Source organism: Carcharodon carcharias, chromosome 6 (genome assembly GCF_017639515.1).
Source record: "Carcharodon carcharias isolate sCarCar2 chromosome 6, sCarCar2.pri, whole genome shotgun sequence".
NCBI lineage: Eukaryota > Metazoa > Chordata > Chondrichthyes > Lamniformes > Lamnidae > Carcharodon > Carcharodon carcharias.
In genome coordinates, this window is record NC_054472.1 from 125,803,858 (window position 1) to 125,825,039 (window position 21,182).

A 21,182-nucleotide genomic window follows, 5' to 3' on the forward strand; every position below is an offset into this window, starting at 1 on the left:
TGAGCTGGAAGGATCTGCTGGCAGAGATGTTGAGGGACACAATAATATCTTTGGCCGGTGGCAGTGCCATCCTTACACTGCTGTGCAGCTAGATATCCAGTTCAAGGAAGTGACACAGTTGAATCATCACCTGCTTAGTGAAGTATAGCTGCCTCAGACACTGCTCCTGGCTTTGGAACCAAATTTGGTGGCCAATATTCCTGATACAGCCAAACCAAAGTCTTATATGAGGATAACCTGGCACAGCACTATAAACAGGGGTGTGTTTGTCCATGGTATAGTGTTACCTGGGCCAGCATCATTGGAAGCAAATATTGCGAGAGATGTAAAACGGGCTGCTGATTCACAATCAGCCATTCACACAAGGTCAAAATTCCTCTATATACCATCAGGACTTGGCATGCAATGGATGACATTATGAAAATATTATGTGTGTGTCACACAATTTTTTTGATAAACATCTGTTGTGTGTGTGTGTGCGCTCATTGCCAGTTGTACTAAACAATAGCACAATTTGTTGCTGAATACTCTGTAAGAGCTTTATGAGCCTGAGGAAGGTGCTGGCATTGTGGCATCATCGCTGGACTAGTAATCCAGAGACCCAGGTCAATTCTCTGGGGACCTGGCTTTGAATCCCACCACGGTAGATGGTGGAATTTGGATTCAATAAAAATCTGGAATTAAAAAAACTAATGATGACCATGAAACCATTGATGATTGTTGTAAAAACCCATCTGGTTCGCTAATGCCCTTTAGGGTAGGAAATTTGTCGTCCTTACATGGTCTGGTCTACATGCGGCTTCAGACCCTTAAATGCCCTCTGAAATGGCATTCAATGGCATTTAATGGTACTAAACCACTAGAAAACCACAAAGGAATGAAACCGGATGGACCACCCGGCATCGAAGTAGGCAGCAGTTCAAGAAGGCAGCTCACCACTACCTTCTCAAGAGCACCTAGGGATGGGCAATAAATGCTGACCCAGCCAGCGATGCCCACATCCTGTGAATGAATAAATAAAAAAAAAAAAATGTCTCTGGACAGGAGAGGCCAGCAATAAGAAAAAATTCACAGTGGAATAGTTACGGTCAAAGTGCAGGAAAGGCCCTGGGGAGGAGCAGAATTATTGAGGTAATCAGTGTGGGTTGATTAATGAACAATTCAAAGTTATTCATAATGGGAACAGATTCAGCATTAATGTCAACCTGATCAGCAGAAGAGAATTAGAACCATTGCTGAAGTTGAACATTGGAATAATCAAGAAAGGTGATATTAGCAGTGACATTGTTAAGAATTGATTGATTCTCAAGGCTCAAACAGCATGGGAAGTGAATGCCTATGACCAGCAGGTTGTGTCTGGACGTGAATTTTAACAACCAAAACATTTGGGTTTGGGCCAGGAGGGATGTGAAAATTTACTGAATTTTAAACCCGATCCCAATCTACTCCATTCCACCCAGTTCCGGTTTTAATGGAAGCCCAATGGGGGATGGGCAACCAAACTTCTTCCAGCAGGCAGATTAGGTCATTAAATATTATAATGAGGCTGTATATCTCAAATTAGATCTATCTACCAGGTTTAACCCTAAATGGGTTTCCAAGACCTTGGGAAAGCCAGCAACTAATGAATGGTGAGGAATATACTTTGTGGAAGAGGTGAGTGCCTTTAAAGCATGCTTGTTGGCCAGGAGTGCTTCCTCCTAGCTCACCAAGCGTACCTATTCTTTGTCTGTTCTGCCCTATGATTGATAATTGCTCCCCCATCCACTGGGATTGGACTCCACTTGAATCAGTGATCACCCTCCCCCAGCCAAGATCCAGAACCCAGCCCCCATCACCACCTCCTCCAGCTCAGGTCCCACCACCAGCCCAGCTAAAGGCTTCTTACATGCTCTGGGCTGCAATTGCCTCTGAAGAATTCTCTGTCCTACAGAGAGCCAATCCTGTCAATCAGGCATGCTTCCAGACAGGATACCTGCTGGAATAAAGACACATGCTGCATTATTAAGATGCTAAAGTGTAGCAGGACAAAATTGTTCACTTCCGCACAAAATCCCACCAGTGTGAAATTGCGGTTGGGCCCTGATTGCGGTCGGCGGTCGGCTTCCCAACTGTTCCCACTCACCCCTGCCAAGCCCGCTGGATGAGGGCAAACTCCGGCCCAATTTTTCATTATAGATGTTAATTTTAACCCGATGATCTATAAATGCATTGGCCATTGACCTCAGGGCTGCTTTGCACTAGTTATGGTTTTAATTAATGATTTTAATCAAAGGTTTAACATCGGCGGAGTCCTGCTATAATGCTGTAGATTGAAGTTTGATGATGGGCCTTGACTGCAATTCGAATTGTGACCTGAGTCGGGAAGGCACTGCAGCTTCCCTGCCTGGTGACATCAGTGTGAAGAGAATCTGGGAGCAGTAGAAGCCATTTAAGTTAACTTTATTTACTTCCAGCTCCTGGTTCCAATAAGCAAGCTTCAGGACTCCCCTACCCTACAGCCCCTGCCTTATCTCCTGTGAGACCCTCCTCATGATATCCTTTCTAGCCAGCAAGAATTCCTGGGATGCTGGGATTGGCCAGGCTGCAATGGTGCTGCAGGTGGAGAGGGGACTAATCAATGCTTCTCTGTCCTTTCAGGAGAAGACATCTCATAACAGTATTGAGAGGTTGCGGTCTGGCAGAGGATCTCCACAACTTCTCATCCTCTCCCGGTGTGAGCAGGAGGCCTTAGATTTTGAGAGGCGCTATTCACCTCGATCAACCAGCTGCGGTGAGGCTGGGATGTCAGACGAAGGGAAGAGTGCAGTGCACAGAGATGAGAGTTTCGGATGCTGCAAACAGTCTTATCATTGATGGAAGCCTCCAGACTGGATTCCTTATGGATCATTGAAAGACTATGGCACCATGATGTAGATCTCCATTGTCCTGGCATGCACAGTGACAGTGTAATGACTTAAACTGAGGATATGTCCTTCTTCTCTATTAGGTCTGCCACCAAATAACCAAGCAAAGGGCCTCTAGGAGCTACCCATGACCCCGGAGGACCTCCATGCTCCTGAAGCACCTGCATCACACCCAGTTTCTGACCCAGGGACCAGCGCAGATACCAGTACCTTGGTGGGCATTAGTGCAGCAGCTACTATCTCAGTGCACGTTGATGAGGGCACTTCACACTCACTTGAAGTGCAGGCAGAGGCAGAAAGTGCCCACGGTGCCGGCAGTCAGAGGACTGCTGGATAGCAGGACGATGTCAGTCGAAGGCTGATGATGGGCCTCTGGAGTTGTCCATTAGGCAGTAGATGCTGGATGTTCAGGATGTGCGGGAGGATCTGGCGGAGATACAAGAGGGTATGGGTGTCATGGTCTCTATTATGGAGGGTCCCTGTGGAGCGTGAGCACTGCGTTGACCCTCATGGCCAAGCGCACTGCCTCCTCCATTGAGAGAGTGGCGACTCTCATGGAGAGGCAGCTCCAGGGACAGAATCAGGGGTTCCTGGGGTTGCATTTGTACCTGCAAGCCCTCACACAGCAATGGCCTCAGGTAGTCAGTGTCCATGTGTGAGATGAATGGGGCACTCAGCATCCCAGCCACATGCACATCCATCAATGGCGAGCAGGGAGGGCCAGAGTGATCTCACGTTAATGCATAAGCTGCTTGATGTCTCTGCGGGCCCCTCTCAGGGTACTCTGGATGATGGCAGCAGCTCTGCCGCCCCTCTGCCAGTGACTATGGCATCCGATGAAGCTGCGGCGACTGGGGAGATGCCGGCCATGGCATTGGCTGCTCCCTCCCAGATGGGGCCAGCACAGGCTCCAATGGCTAGTGGATGACTGCCAAGCTCATCGAGGCCAACAAGACAGCAGAGTCAGCAGGCTGTCTCCAATGTCGGTAGGTGCAGGGTAGATCAGTATGTAATGCTGGATGTGGGTGGCTCGAAACGTTATTGCACATGTACTGATTGTATCTTGGGGGCAAAGGAAAAGGTCATTTGTGATCCAGGATGGTGGCAGCAGGCCTGGCATGAGATGGTAGCTATTATTTGGCAGCCTAGCTGAAGGGGCATTGGATCAAGGTATCCCTGGTGTCTCTGCCTCCATGGAATTTACTGAGCTCTGGCTCCATGCCCTCAGCATCCTCCTCACCATGCTCCTCTTCTGACTCATTACTGAACTCATCATCTGTGGCCTGTGGAGCTGCGTCAATGTCCTCTTCCCCCAGTGGGTTCCCCCTTGCCAGTGCCAGACTGCGCAAGATACAACCACTATCAGTGACACCCGCTCTGGGGGCTTTTGCAGTGCGCCCCCTGAATGGTCCAGGCATTGGAAGCGCTTCTTCAGAAGACCTATGGGTCTCTCAACCACTGCACTTGTGTAGGTATGATCATACTGCTGCTTCGTCTCTGCTGTGGGATGGCAGAGAGGCGTCACGAGCCACCTTTTCAAGGGATAGCCTTTGTCACCCAGAAGCCATCCATCCAATTGGGCTGGAGTGCTGAAGAGCTTCGGCACCTGGGAGTGTCTGTGTATGTAGGTGTCATGGGAGCTGCCTGGGTTCCTTGCACAGACTTGTAGAATCAGCATCCTGTGATCACACACTATCTGCACATTCATGGAGTGGAAGCCCTTCCTGTTGACGAAGGCACCGGGCTCACCTGCTGGCACCTTGATGGCCACATGTGTACAGTCTATTGCACCCTGGATGCGGGGGAACCTACAACTGCTGCAAACCTCTGACTCACTCAGCCTGCCTGGCTTCATCTGTACAGTAATAAATGAAAGCCAATGCATGCCTGAACAGAGCTTCTGTCACCAGCTTGACACAATGGTGCACAGCTGACTGGGAGACTCCACACAGATTCCCCACTGACCCCTGGAAAGAACCGGAATCATAGAAGTTGAGGGCCACTGTGACCTTCAGAGCCACGGGCATGGGGTGTCCACCCACACAGTCGGAGCTGATCCCAGACCCGATCATCTGACAAATAGAGGTCACTGTCTCCCTGGAGCAACGGAGCCTCCTTCGGCATTGCACCTCAGATATATTGAGGTAGCTGCATCGCTGCTTGTAAACCCTGGCAGCAGGATAGTGGTGACTTCTGCAGCCTCTTCCACCTTGGACTTCCTACTGGCCCTGCTGCCCTTGTGCCTGCGCCTCTCCTTCCATAGGTCCCTCCCCTGGAAGTTGCATTGGGACACCTGGCCTGCCCCTCTCTTCCACCTCCAGAGGAGGTGTCTCCAGCGGAGACCACGATCCCCATTACCATGGTACGGGAAGACTGTCTGATATCTGGAAGGGTGTACACAGTCCCAATCCTCGGGGCCTTGAAGATAGCAATGAGTCTTGAAATGATGTGTGGAAATGCTACGAATGAAGCCCCGAACAGAGATGAAGCTGCCAAGCACCAAGGAACAACCAGCAGCAAACTACCTCCAAATCTCCTCACTACTCACAATGACAATGTTGCTGGCCCTTCTTATCCCGCCCATGGATGAAGTTTTGCAAATTGTAGGCTGCCCACCTGCCCGTTTTGGCCCCGCGCGACAAGCAAAAAATCGCACGGACAACATTAAATCACCGTCAGTTGGATTGTCAAGGGCCTTAACTGGCCTCTTACTTAATAGTGAGTGCAGCTCCAACTTCTTGCGCCCGCCGACCAAAATAATGCACTATGTCAGGGCGCTCGCCCAACATCATTGCGTGTCATTTTACACTTGTTCAGGTTGGGCACCCACCTGCCTGATGAATGAAAAATTCTGCCCATTGAATTCTGAGTCAAAATATGTTGTTTATTGAAAAATGAACAAGTTGCTTTAGTATGAAATTTCACTCAATGTGTAGTGAATGAGTTAATAAAAATTTTTGCACTCAATCTTTATGGAGAAAAAAATTGATATAACATTTGAATTTTATGTCACTGATTTTTTATCCCAAACATGTAGTATAATTGCTATTCAGCACAGTTTCTACTTGAGTTAATAGTGGTAAACTCTTCAATCTTTGATAACAAAATAGCTTTTCATTTTGTCAAAGAAAAATATTAGAAACTATTTTCTTTCACAATGGTACTATTGTAGATCTCCTTTGGTTTTGAGTTGTCAAATTAATATTGCATTGGTACCCTAGTTTCCTGCTAGCATACTCAGGGTAATGGGATTTCCATATGTGCCAGTGTGTGATTATCTGATATGTTTGGTGTACATATGTCTTGTGTGTATGAATGTGTGTTGGGTGTATGTGTGTTTGTCTCTAAGCCTATTCATGTACATTTGACAGTGGATATTAACGTGTGTGCACATTCCAAACCTGCCGTTTAAATTTGCCTTGATCTCTTTTTTTCAAACGGTGTTCTCAGCTTGACTTTTCATTCTTAGTTTTTACAGTGAGCAATTGAGAAAGGACAAGAGCAATAGAATTTCACATTGATCTATTGCTTAAAAGCAGTCAGAAAAAGAATCATAACTTTGTGTCATGCATCGGAAGATGAAAATATTTTTAATGTTTGGTTCAATCATGTTTTCTATCGAAATGTTAAAAAAAATCCAATATTTAAATGTCACCTTTTAGCACAGGCCTGGAGCGAACTTTTCCGAGCCCGCTGGCGGTGGGCATGATAGATGGCGTGTGTGAAAAATATGGTGGCACCCATGACAGCGTGAAGGCAGGTCGTGATCTTCTGCTCAGACCGCCGATGGCGGGCAGCGTATCACGTCATCGGTCAGCGGGCACCTAATTGTAATACATTAGCATATAATTAAAAGGCCATCCCGCTAGGCTCTTGGAACCCTGTCGTATCATCCGTCCACATCGGTGGGAAAGCATGCCGACATGTTTCACAACAGCATGCAGGCGGCCTTCACTTTGGGGGAACTGAGGTGAGTGAGCAACAGCATTCTCCACAGCTCGCCCGTCGTTTACAGGCCTCGGGCACCGGGGCGGGGGTGGGTGGTGTGAGGGCAACTGATACCTGGTCCCAAAGGTGACTGCTGAGGGGTGAGTCGTGTCCTGGGGCGAGTGTTGGCCAGCCTTGGAGGCAACTGCTGAGCAGGGGGTAGAGGGGGTGGGCATCAAGTGTTGCCTTGCAAGCAACACAGAGGCACCAAAGGGCCACCAAGCGCTCCATACCTTACCCACCCCAGCCACCCCCTTCTCTCCGCAACCCCCCCCCACCCCCCCCCCCCCCCACCTCCCAAGCACTGAATTCGAGTCCTCCACCACTTTACTGGACAGCGGAGCAGTTGGACTGCATACATTCTACAATCTCCTCGCCAATGCTGGCCATGTAGCAGTCAATGCGGGAGGTGCTTACAGCCCCTTGCAATCTCAGCATCCTGGTTTGTGACCAGTGTCACAGGCTGACAGGGTAGCCATACAGTGCAATCATCTCTGGCCATCCAGTGGATAACCAGCACTGTTCAGGATGCATTAAGGGGTGGACACACAGGGCCAGGAAAAGTGCTACGTACAGCCATGGTAACCATGTTTTTCTCTCTCTCTCTCTCTCTCTTTCATGCTGCAGGAGGACCATGTCAGGGTCATGGATCCTGGTGACCTAGCTGTATGCCTGATGGCCTACAGAGAGCGAAGAAGACTACAGAGAGCGAAGAAGACAGAGAAGAGAGCGACTGAGGCATCTGGCCGTGCAAAGGCAGGAGCAGCAACCTCATGAAAAAGGGGCAGCAGGGGCTACAACACACATTGCCCAGGAGCAACAGCGAGCCATGGCTGGTCGCTGCCTGCCATTCCTGCAGATGACCGAGAACTAGTGTCACCGATGACTGACTGTGCATGCCTAGGGGCCTGGTGGCTCACATCTGCCACTTACTGCAGGACTTGGCGCCAAGGGGACATGGAGGGCATCCACTGCCAGTGGTTGTGAGAGTGACTGTGGCGCTCAATTTCTATGCCAGTGTCTCCTTTCAGGGCTCCACAGGTGACTTCTGTGGGATTTAACAATCTGCCACCCATAAATGCGTCCATGAGGTCACAGATACCATCTTCTCCATGGCACACAAATTTGTGCATTTCACCCAGGACCAGGATAGCCAGGATGTAAGGGTCATTGGATTCACCCTGATCTTGGGGTTCCCACAGGTGCGGGGTGCGATTGACTGCATTCATGTGGCGCTCAGGTCTCTGCTACACTTGGTGGACTACATCAACCGCAAGGGCTTCTAGTCAGTGAACGTGCAGCTGATGTGCGACCACCAGAAATGCATCCTGCAGGTAAGCGCATGGTTTCCAGGGAGTGTGCATGACTCCTACATCCTGGGTCGCTCGCAAATCCCTGCAGTCTTCCAGGGTCCACAGAGGCTGCAGAATTGGCTCCTTAGGAGCAAGGGCTACCCACAGAGGCCATGGCTGATGACACCCGTGCAGCGGCCTCAGATTGCAGCGGGGCGACGCTATAATGAGGCTCATGCTGCAGCTCGCAGCTTGGTGGAGCAGACCATCGGGATGCTGAAGATGAGGTTCCAGTGCCTGGACTGGTCTGGTGGAGCCCTGCGATACAGTCAGCAGAGGGTGTCACGCATCGTCATTGTCTGCTGTGCCCTTTACAACCTGGCGCTGCAATGGGGTAAGGAGCTGACTGAGGGGGAGATGGAGGAGCTGCATGTCTCCTCCGATGAGGAGGATTCTGATGGGGACGAGGGTGAAGGGGTCCGTGGTGGTGACGATGACGGAGTTGAGGCTCTCGCACTGGCTAGATGAGGCAGGCACTCTCGGGAGGCCCTTATAGCTGCCAGATTTGTGGAAGATGATGACGGCATGTAGTGAGGTGTCTCCATAGATTCTCATATCGCAGTTGTGAATGTTTGACGCCAGTTTGGCTTATCGCAGTGGCATTACCCTCTGTGAGAATGCTCCTGTCATGGAGATGCAGTGGAGGCCCTAATAGTCACTCGGTCGCAGGAGGATGATGACAACATACAGTGAGGACACTCCACAGATTTTCATATAGCCTCCAAGAATATCTGACTCCTGTCTGGCTGAAGGCAGCTCACTTGCGCTCCATGATCAGGGCCATCCCAGAGATGCAGCCATGAAACTTTAGATGCATCGGATGCTGTGTCCATCATCAGCATCTCAGCCCTTCAGGAGCTGGTGCACAGCATCACTGGCCACAGATGCTGGTGTGATGGGGGCCAGCCCCACCTTAAAGGTACTGAGAGCACACAGAGTATGAGAGTCTCTGTGTTGCCTGCCCACCACATTCTGGTAGCAACGACCAGCATTGCCAAGGTGCAGGCATCAGTAATGTTTCCAGGGAGTGTGAGGCTGGCTTATCACTGGTCTGAAGAACTCAGAGCACAGGGAAGAGGCCCTGGACTGAGACACCTGCCTTTTATCTTGTGCAGAAATGTTTCACATTTGAGTGACAAGAACACTGCTCATCAGAACAAGGAGCCACAGGCAGGGAAACATTCTTTGGAGTTTATTGACAATAGTGAACAGTGTGTACAAGTGTTCAACACCTGTGGCCAGGCTGTGCAAATGCTTTTACCTAACTTTCCCGACCCTGCCGCTACATCTTGGTGCTCCCTGGACATCCACAGCAGAAGTGGAGGCAGCCTGCTAACTATGATGCCCTGTCTGTGATGACTTTGGCAGGCGTCCTGTGGAGGCCGAGACTTGGAGGGTCCCGGCCTGCTTTCGGGGTCCTGCTCTTTGGCAGTGGCACCCTCCTTGGCCTGTGGAGCTGCATCAGTGGAGGTTACAGGGACAGGGAGTCGGATGGACTGGTCACTGCCAGATTCACCTGTGTGGATGGCCTTGGAGCATGCACCTGCTGATCCTTTTCCCCAAGGGTGCTCGAGGGCCCCTGGCTGACTCCGTGAGTGGAAGGGGTAACTGCAGTGAGCTTGAGCTGTCCAGCACCCCTCTTGCTTACACACTGTTGGAGGCCAACTATGGCATCAGCGATGGAGTTAACCCCAGCAGTGACGTTCTGGACTAAGGTCTCCATGGCGGCCACCATCCTGCCAATGTTGATCGTGGCGTTTTGCAATGCTGGCGCTATCGCCTCAGCTTGAAGACAGATGGACTCCTCCATTGTGCCTGCAATCTGAGGAGTGCAGCAGCCATCCCTTCTGTTGTTCCCGAGCTTGCCTTTGCAGCTCCGGCAACGGTGACATAACCAAGTCCAGAGGCTCATCATCTGACTCGGACTCAGCAACATTCTGGCCTCCAGCTGTCCTCTGAGTGCCAGAGCCTTGGGTAGTCCCTGCCTCTGTCTGCTGTGGATCAGAAATTGAAACATGCTCACCAGGTTGTGATCCTGAAGCTACTCTAAAGCTAGGTCCCACCAAGGTGTGTGTCTCTGCACTGGTGGATGGTGCGGGTGAGCGCTGTGACGGGATTTCAGGGAAGGTGCCTTCAGATTCTTCTTCAGGGGTTTCTTCGGAGATTGATTGAAGGCCTTGGGTCATGGACTCTGTTGGCTGTTTGGCCTATGAAAGCAAAGAGGGATAATTAGTGCATGGCAGTGGCCTGTGAAACAGGACTCATCACTCACAGCATGGTTGTCTGATGGATGTTGCACTGCTGGATCCTCACTTGTCAGAGCAGCGCTGACCTCACCGTCAGCACAGGACCAGTCCCAGTCATCGCCGGCCAGCTGGATGACTCTGTTTTCGAATTATCTCAGAACTTTGAATTCTGGCATCCCTCTATCGGCCTGCGACCTTTCCCTCCTGTTATGAGCCAGTTTGTCCTGCATGGATAGAGATGGGGAGAGTGTATCAGGATGCCTGCCAGGCCAGATAATAACTATGCCTGGCCTGTGTGAGTGGTGTATGGTAACACGGACAGGATGAGGACAATGAAGTTGTGTGAAAGAGTGAATGGTGATGTCCCTTGCACTGGCAGTGAGTGAGGGCCCTGTGGGTGTGATGGGTTTGTAAGTGTGAGTTGGGAGTGATGAAAAGTGTGACCTACGCTGGCCAAATGGAGGAGATCATTGTCCCTTTGTGGCACTGGGTGGTTGTCCTCCTCTGCAGGGCATTCGTGCTGACCACCACTGCCACCACCTCCCAAGCCAGGTTGGTGACATTGCTACTCATCCAGCGGCCAGAGCCGGGGTAGAGCATATCATAAGACCATAAGACATATGAGCAGAAATTGGCCATTCAGCCCAACAAGTCTGCTCCGCCATTCAATCATGGCTGATAATTTTCTCAACCCCATTCTCCCGCCTTCTCCCCATATCCTGTTGGGCCTTCACGGCATCCAGCAGTCGCTTGAGGGATCCATTGTTGAAGCGGGGGACTGCAGTCTTTTTTCCTTTGCTGGCCATGTCCCCCGTGCAGCGGTGGTGAGCTGGTGACGATATGTTCTATGCTGACGGCTACCTATTAAAGGTGGCGGCCAGCATGATGCAACAGCGGAGTGATGGCGAGCTGGTGATTGAGAGCCCATCCACCATGGAAACGGCATGTTTCGGGGAGTGAATAAATAATGAGGCGGGCTCGGGAAGATAGTCTGAAAACCCGCCATTTTCATCAGCAGGTAGGATTCCATTTTACCTGTCCATTACTGCACTTAGTGCAATTTTGGGAAAATTCTGCCCTTGGCTTCCCAGAAGGTACCTGTTGCTCTCAAAGCAGCATTAAGCGGAGGTGTGACACTGAAAAGGCATCAGTATGAAAAGTGGCCAACCAGGATGATACAGGTATTTAAATTTTCCAGTAGATTGTTGACACCCAAGTTTATGACTGTCACTAATGGGTAAGCACTGTGATTGATTTTTTAAAAAATTGATTCATTCATGGGATGTGGGCGTTATTGGCTCGGTCAGCCTCTTACTCACTCCCTGGGAGGAACCTTGGTGACGTATTGCAGGTCTCGCCTGCCAGCTGGAAAGCTGGTGAGACCTGTGATGCCTCTTCTTGGGAAGGTCCACTGAACCACATACCAATCAAGCAGCAGCAAGGCCACCGGCAAGCCTTCCCCTGGAATCGAGGCCTCATGGGTGAAAGTCCCGTGTCATGAGAGCTGCCTGCTAATCCGAGGACAGCAGCTCTTGTGCTTGGCAGTGCCACTAAGGAAGCCATGAACATTACTTACCTGTAGCCTGGGTCCTCCACAATCCTGGTACTGCAGAGGGTGTCCTTCCTTAATGTTCAAGGGGGCGTGGTGGCTTCATGAGCTGGGTGTCATGGAAAGAGGGGGCAGAGTGGTCAGGGGCAAAGGCAGAGGGTGGCTCTCTGTGTGCTCCGCTTCCCAATGTCCAGACAATTTGATCAAGGGCCCTTTCCTGCCTCAAAGCTCACCACCTGTGAGAGCAGAAGGGTCCACCTGCTGAATATTGTTCAGTTTGCTGCATCCGGACATGGACTGGTTCAGTTCCTGAGGAGTTACAAATGGCACTGAACACTGTGCATTCATCAATGAACATCCATATTTCTGACTTTACGATGGGAAGGTCATTGATGAAGCAGCTGAAGATGGTTGGGCCTAGAAAACTACCCTGAGGAAGCTCTGCAGTGATGCCCTGGAGCTGAGATGTTTGGCCTCCTCTAATCACAACCATCTTCCTTTGTGCTAGGTATGACACCAACTATAGCAGAATTTTCCACATGATTCCCATTGACTTCAATTTTACTAGGACTCCTTGGTGCCACATCTAGTCAAACGCTGCCTTAATATCAAGGGCAGTCAATCTCATCTCACCTCACCTCACCTTTGGAATTCAGCACCTTTTATCCATGTTTGGACCAAGGCTGTAATGAGATCAGGAGCTGAGAACCCATCAGAATTATAATTACTGAATCCCCACCATCAACCTTCTGGGGTTTGCCAATGGCCAGAAATATAAAAAATGATGGCTACAAGGCCAGGTCAGAGGCTGGGAATTCTGTGGCAGGTAACTCACCTTCTGATGCCTCAAATCTATCCACCATCTACAAAGCACAAGTCAGGAGTGTGATGGAATAGTCTTCACTTGCCTGGATGAGTGCAGCTCCAAAAACACTGAAGCAGCTTGACACTATCCAGGACAAAGCAACCCATTTGATTGGCACCCCATCCACCGCCTTAAATATTCACTCCCTCCACCACTGACGCACAGTAGCAGCAGTGTGTACCATCTACAAGATGCACTGCAGCAACTCATCAAGCCTCCTTTGACAGCACCTTCCAAACCTGAAACCTCTGTGTCATAGAAGAACAAGAGCAGCAAATGCATGGGAATACCACTGCCTGCAAGTTCCTGTCCAAGCCACATACCATCCTGACTTGGAAATATATCACTGTTCTTTCACTGTCGTTTGGTTAAAATCCTGAAACTCACTCCCTAACAGCACTGGGTGTACGTATGCCACATGGACTGCAGCAGTTCAAGCAGTCATCTCACCACCATCTTCCCGAGGGCAATTAGGGTTGTGGGGTTGGGGGGGGGAGGCAACAAATTGTTGTCCGTACTAGTGAAGCTCACCTCCCAAGAACAAATTTTAAAAAGGCCCACATTATTTATTCTTGTCAAACCTTGTGCAAAGTCCTTGATATTAATTGCAAGGCCTTTCTGCACCGTGGGCAGAATTTTACATCCTGTGGGCGGGCACACACCTGACCTGATCAGCCGTAAAATAACGGGCGGTGACATTGGGTAATCAACTCAATGTCATCACGCACTCGCACAATATTTTGGTCGGCGGCTCCTGCCAATCATTAAGAGACCTATTAAGGCTATTAATCAATTAATTAACTGCTATTTTTCACTGCCCGTACAGATGGTGGGTGGGCGAAACTGCCAGGTGGCCTTTACATTTTTGAGGAAACCTCATCCATGGGCGGGATGAGGTTTCCGGCATTAATTAAGGAAAAAATAAAAATATTTTGACAATTTTTGTGACACCGATGCTCGTGTGAGTGAGTCCTCTGTCCCATCTTTATTTAAGGTCTTTTTATTCTTCAGTTCCCTGAGGCAGCTCTTTGCCTTCAGAGAGCTTTCATTGCTCGCTTCCCCCCCCCCCACCCCCACCCCCGACCCCAAGCTTTCACAGGCTTTGGTGCCCGCCTTCCTCCCGTCTCCACCTTAGCAGTGCTGAGCCTTTCACCACGCATTTCATGCTGGCTGGCCGTTAATTGGCCAGCCAATGTGAAATCGCAGTCGGGGGCCGATCAGGAGCAGTGGACCATTGCTTGGCTACTCTCGGGCCCACCTGATGACCCAAAAATCCTGCCCCATATCTTTTACATTCTTTGCCTCATCACAGCCCAAATATAAAGCTTTTCCATGAAGAATATCTATTCATTTGACTCCATACTCAATACCTTATTACACTGGCATGAGATTCATAGGGCAGGATTTTCCACTCGGCAAGTGGGCACATGCCCGAGCATGAAGTAGCGAGTGATGATGCGGGTGAGTGTCCTGACATCATCACACACTTGGGCGATATTTCGGTTGGTGCTCGCATGTGAGAGTCGGCAGAGCGCCTGCTGGCATTTAAGAGGCCTATTCAGGCCATTAATCAATTAATTGATTTTTTTGCTGACTGTTCAATGTTATTTTTGGTGGGTGGGTGAATGGGCCAGGCGGCCTTTGGATTTTTTTAGGAAACCTCATTCACAGGCAGGTTGAGGTTTCCGTGATTAAGTATAAAAAGAAATAAAAATTTTCGGGCAGAATGTTTATTATGTTTCTGTTCATGCGAACAAGACCTATGTGGGGACAGTTCTTTCTGATTTTAAAAATCTCTATTCTTGAGTTTGAAATTCTTCAGCTCCCTGAGGTATCTCTGCCTTCAGGGAGTTTTCAGTGTGCGCTTCCCTGTGCATTCGCAGACCTTTTGTATGCATCCTCCTCCCACCCCCACTCCGGCAATGCTGAGCTTCTCAGCACACCTTTCACACTGGCTGCCCGTTACTTGGCCTGCGTAAAATGGTGGTCAGGGGTCAATCGCGGGTGGCGGGCCATTTCCTGGCCACTCCTGGGCCCACCCGCCGCAACCATCTGATGACCTAAAAATCCTGCCCATAACCTCTTCCATATTGTTCTGGGACATTTATATTTAAATTTGTCTTTGATTCCTGGAAGCTCTTTATGGGGATTTGAAGCCCTGCAACGCTTTCTTCACCGCCCTGGTGAAACTCTCAATAGAAATATATTTCCCATAGCTTGCCAGCAAAATACCTATAAATTTGAAAATAGAAATGAGCAACAAAGCTTCTGTGCAATAATCATATTAATGTTTTTCATTTTTTCTCAGCATTTTTCCTGCTGTGTTCATCTTGCACATATATTAAAATATTGAACTGCTACTGAGAACAGAAATGTGTTTGCTTTAACTATAATTGCCACCTTAGATTGAATTGGGATAGCTATAATATTTAAAACAGTCTTTATAATCCAAGTTGGTATTTCATCTACTTGTAATATTTTTCTAGTTCTTGATATAAAACACATTCATTTTTCTAATGTATCTATTCTTTTCCCAGAACCTTGCCTTTTTTTCCAAATCCAGTTTAAATTCAGAGTCAACTCCTTAGCATTCTGGGTTTTCATCCTCCTGGGTATCACTGTAAAAGTTTATGGAATAATTAATTACTTATGGATCTATTTTACCCCCTTATTCTTAAAATGTGGAGTGGTTCTATCCTTTCGCCAGTTACAACAGAGCAATAATTACTCATATACAAGTTACATTTGCATCAAGTGTTCAATACAGGATCAGGTAAATGCATTGATATAATGTGATGCAGACAGTTTGTTCCACATTGTGTAGTTTACAAAAATGTGAGTATTCCCTAACATTGTGTAATGCCTTTAGAAATGTCATAATGGTGTGCACACTCAGTAAAATTCACACATTTTGAAGGATATTAGAGTATGACTTCCATAAAACTGCTTTTAGTCCAGGTTAAAGTCCTTGTCCAATAGTAGCTCCAATGGAGTACACTGTGTATTTGTTTAGAATTTGCTTTTTAATTAAAGATAACTTGATTAAACCCAGAAATGTGTAAATTTGTGTTTTAAAATCAGGAGCATAAAGGATTTACAGATTCACACTGTTGGAAAAACAAATTTACTAAAGTTATCCCTTATGGCCATATTTTGGAATTTGTGTGTGTTTAATTTGGCGTCTTGTGTATAGTTGATTTACCAGGCAGAAGATCACCCCAATGTCTCTAAGCAAATACAAAGTAAAAAATATGGAATAAAAGCATAGTATAGGCAACCAGTCCATTCGCAACAGTAATCTACTAATCAATTCTCCTTCCACAAATTTCTTATCTAGTTCAGAATTGGCAAGAAAAGAAAAAGCTGCAGGTGCTGCCAAGAGAGTTGGTACACCCACAGTCACAATATATCCACAGTATATAACTCTTTTCAATCATAAAGACATGTCATTTATCAGCAGTTTCATGGATATGTAGCTGGAAATACTCATCCAAACCTAAGATAATGATGATTGCAACAATGGCAAAGAATATCTCTTTGATTCCACATTGCAGAAATGTTCTTGCATTGAACTAGATTTTGGGTTCTTTGCAATCTAAGACTGAATAAAAAAAATAACATTGTTATAATAATATTACAGCAACATTCAGAAGTCCTGTTTTGCTAAGAGAACTCAATTTTCAATACTTGCCTAGAGCACTCTACATCAAACAAATTGTTCAGCTGAAATTCTACCAGGCAACATGTTCATGACAGGTTTATTGAACATGTACTTTGTATCCATTCTCAATGTAGAAAGAGATAAAATAAGTTATAGAATGAAACTAAAATCAGGGGGAAGAATTTGTTGAATCCCAAAGAAATTGATAAAATAATGGGTCTTAGGATAGGTACCAGAGCTTGATGGTTTCCAACCCAGAATAGTAAAAGGGATAGGTGATTGAAATTTCCAAAGTATTAGTCATAATCTTGCAAAATTCTTTTGGTATGTATGTTGTACAGTTAGATTGGAGATTTGATAATACTATTCCGTTATTTAAGAAGAGTAGAAGAGAGAGGCTAGGTAACTATAGGCCTGTGAGTTTAACATCAGCTGTAGAGAAGCTACTAGGTTCTGTCATTAGGAATAGAATGACTGAGCATTTGAACAAATATGAGCTGACCAAGCCAGCATGACCTCGATAAGGGTACAACATGTCTGACTAATCTAACTGAAGTTTTAAAGAGATCACTAATAAGGTAGATATGGACTATTTCCTCTGGTGGAGGAATCAAGAATAAGGCAGACAAAATGCTAAAATTAGAGCTGGCCATTCAAGAGTGAAATCGGGCGCAGTTTTTCATTTAAAAAATGTTAGAAATGTGGAACCTATTTCCACCAAAAGGCTGTGGATGGTGAAACAATTGAAGCTTTGAAGCTGGCATTGTTATGATATTGAGGGAAATTTAAAAACTACCTTTAAAAATACATTCAAGCTCCCAGTTATTAACTGAAACAATTACGCAGCAAGGTTTCACATTTTAAACAAAACATTTACTGTACAAAAATTAAAGCAAGTACAACTAAATTAACAACATATTTCACAAATACTTACTCCTTAAACCCAAAAATCTCAACAAGTTACTCACCAATCTATTTTTATTTCCATCCAAGAGCTTCTCTATACTTTCCAGGATCTTGGGGGTTTCTTTACTTCTCCTAGGATGGAACCAAAATGTGCCACAGATCTTAGGAATTCACTTTGATTCTTCTCAGTGTTATTCTCCAAGGAAGGATAGATCTTGGGGTCCTTGCATCAGCATCCGGCTAGGCAATGCTCCAATTCTCCTTTAGCATCTCACTATTGTGGACATCCTAGCTCAAGCATGGGCCTCATTGCTTTCTTGTTCAATGACTCAAAAATCAGAAAACGCCCTTGTTTATGATATCCCTTTGCTTCTGTTTTCAGCTGCTGGCAGCTTTATCTCTCTGCCTGTTTCCAACCTATTCTGACTCCAGGCAGAAACTTGCTATTTTCTGTGAAAAATCACAGATAAACCCAAAGCAAAAGTGTGCTTCCCTGCAACCTATCCCCATGGCAAGATGGCACATCTGAGTTACTCTAGATAGAGATTTCAACTAACTAACTTCAATTCCCAAACCTGTCCTTTGATCTGAAAAGTATATGGATACTTTAAGAACTTGCCTTGTTTAGCAGTTGCTTTACAACCTTTCTTTGATCTGGGGAAATAACATGAATAATTTAAACTCCCTATGAAGAGAACTGAAGACATCTTGTTTCTCCCAAGGAACTCAGTAAGTGCCATCATTGTTTAATGTTTTTTGACTTCTAACTCTAACCTTTGTGAATAAACATGTGCTACCCTTTCAATTGCAACATCTTTAGGTATATTTACTAACCTCTCAAATGCTGATTTTTCCACATTTGTCTTGCAAAATTCAATTCCCAAACTGAAAGTTATATTCCTAAAACATATAACTATGAAATTAAACATTTTGTAACAAGATAGCTAATTTTTTGTTAGATAAGGATATCAAGGGATATGAAGCAAACACAAGTAAATAAAGTTGAGGTGCAGATCAGCCATGATATAATTGAGTGGTGGAGCAGGATGGAGGCACTGAATGGTCTATGACCCTATGACCTTTGCCACCACCTTTTTCAGCCCAATGGTATTAGGTAGAGGGTCAGAGGTGTTATTGGTCAGTGTGATGCACACTTAATAGTTTTGGTCAAGTCTTGGCAGCTTGGTGAGATGGTATTAGACTAATCCTTGAGGCACTTATTGAAACAGTGCCGTTGCAGAGGCCGCTTTAGTTCCTCCTCCTGACATCCTGCTCCTGAAACCTCCTGAACTGTCACCATCCCCAATGCATCAACATTCCATGAGAAATTTGCAGTTGTATACAGTCAACACCTCTTAGTACTCCATCATATCAACTCTATGTATGGAAAACATCTCCAGTGTTTGCAGGTGACATAGATGTTACCTTTTTGAAGTCTTTTTGAAGACTGGGCCCAGACTATCAGGCTCTTTTGGTTGCTGGACATTGTAAGAGGTTTTGATCTGGAAGTACCTGGGTAGACTTCAGAGTGATATGTCTCCCTCCAAGGAACGCTTTATGTCAAAATAAGAGAACTGCACACATAGTGGCATTTCTATTATTTTTATTCACTCACGTGATGTGGGCTTCACTGGCTGGGCCAGCATTTATTGCCCATCCATAGTTGCCTTTGAGAAGGTGGTGGTGAGTTGCCTTCTTGAACCGCTGCAGTCTTTGTGGTGTCGGAAGGGAGTTCCAGGATTTTGACAGTGAAGGAACGGTGATATATTTCCAAGTCAGGATGGTGAGTGACTTGGAGGGGAACTTGCAGGTGGTGGTGTTGCCATCTATCTGCTGCCCTTGTCCTTCTGAATGATAGTAGCTGTGGGTTTGGAAGGTGCTGTCTAAGGAGCCTTGATGAATTCCTGCAGTGCATCTTGTGGATGGTACACTCTGCTGCAACTGTACGTAGGTGGTGGCGGGAGTGAAGGTTTGTGGATGTGGTGCCAATCAAGCGCACTGCTTTGACCTGGATGGTGTCAAGCCTTCAGAGTGTTGTGGGAGTTGCACTCATCCAGGCAAGTGGGGAGTATTCCATCACGCTCCTGACTTATAAATGGAGGACAGGCTTTGAGGAATCAGGAGGTGATTTACTTGTCACACAATTCCTAGCCCCTGACCTGCTCTTGTAGCCACATTATTTATATGGCTAGCCCAGTTCAGTTCCTGGTCAATGGTAACCCCGGTTTTTGATGTTGGGGGAGTCAGTGATGGTAATGCCATTGAACATCAAGGGCTGCTGGTTAGATTCTCTCTTGTGGGAGATGATCATTGCCTGGCACTTGTATGGTGCGAATGTTACTTGACACTTGTCAGTCCAAGCCTGGATATTGTCAGGTCTTGCTGCATATGGACATGGGCTGCTTCAGTACCTGAGTGCTGGATATTGTGCAATTATCAGTGAGCATCCCCACTTCTGACCTTATGATGGAGGGAAGGTCATTGATGAAGCAGCTGAAGATGGTTGGGCTGAGGACATTGCCCTGAGAAACTCCTGCAGTGGTGTCCTGGAACTGAAATGATTGACCTCCAACAACCACAAGCATCCTCCTTTGTGCTAGGTATGACTCCAACCAGTGGAGAGTTTTCCCCGATTCCTATTGATTCCAGTTTTGCTAGGGTTCCTTGATGCCTCACTCAGTCAAGTGCTGCCTTGATGTCAAGGGCCGTCACTCTCACTGCACCTTGGGAGTTCAGCTCTTTTGTCCATGTTTGAACCAAGGCTGTAATGAGGTCAGGAGTTGAGTGGCCCTGGCGGGATGCAAACTGGATGTCAATGAGCAGGTTATTGCTAAGCAAGTGCTGCTTGATAGCACTGTGGGTGACCCCTTCCATTACATAACTCTTGATGGACAGTAAACTGATGCTGCATTAATTGGATGGGTTGGATTTGTCCTGCATTTTTTTAAATGTTCAGGGCAATTTTCCACATAGCCAGGTAGGTGCCAATGTTATAGCTGTACTGGAAAAGCTTGGTTATGGGTGTGGCAAGTTCTGCAGCACAAGTCTTCAGTACTTTTGCCAGAATATTCCATTATCCAGTGCCTTTAGCCTCTTCTTGATGTCACCTGGAGTGAATTGAATTCGATGAAGACTGGCATCTGCGATGCAGGGAACCTACGGAGGCGGTCTAGATGGATCATCTACTTGGCACTTCTGGCTGAAGGTTGTAGCAAATGTTTCAGCCTTAACTTTTGCACTGATGTGCTGGGCTCCCCCATCATTGAGGATGGGGATATTTGTGGAGCCTCCTCCTCCAGTGAGTTGTTTAAATGTCCATCACCATTCACGATTGAATGTGACAGGACTGCAGAACATAGATCTCATCCATTGGTTATGGGATTGCTTAGCTCTGTCAATCACTTGCTTCTTATGCTGTTTGGCATGCAAGTAGTCATGTGTTATAGCTTCACTAGGTTGACACCTCATTCTCAGATATTCCCTCCTGCATCCTTCATTGAACAAGTATTGATCCCCTGGCTTGATGGAAATGGTAGACTGGGGGATATGCCAGGCCATGAGGTTGCAGATTGTGTTCAAGTTTTTTTATTATTCATTCATGTGATGTGGGCTTCACTAGCTGGGCCAGCATTTATTGCCCATCCATAGTTGCCCTTGAAAAGGTGGTGATGAGCTGCCTTCTTGAACCGCTGCAGTTCATGTAATTTTGG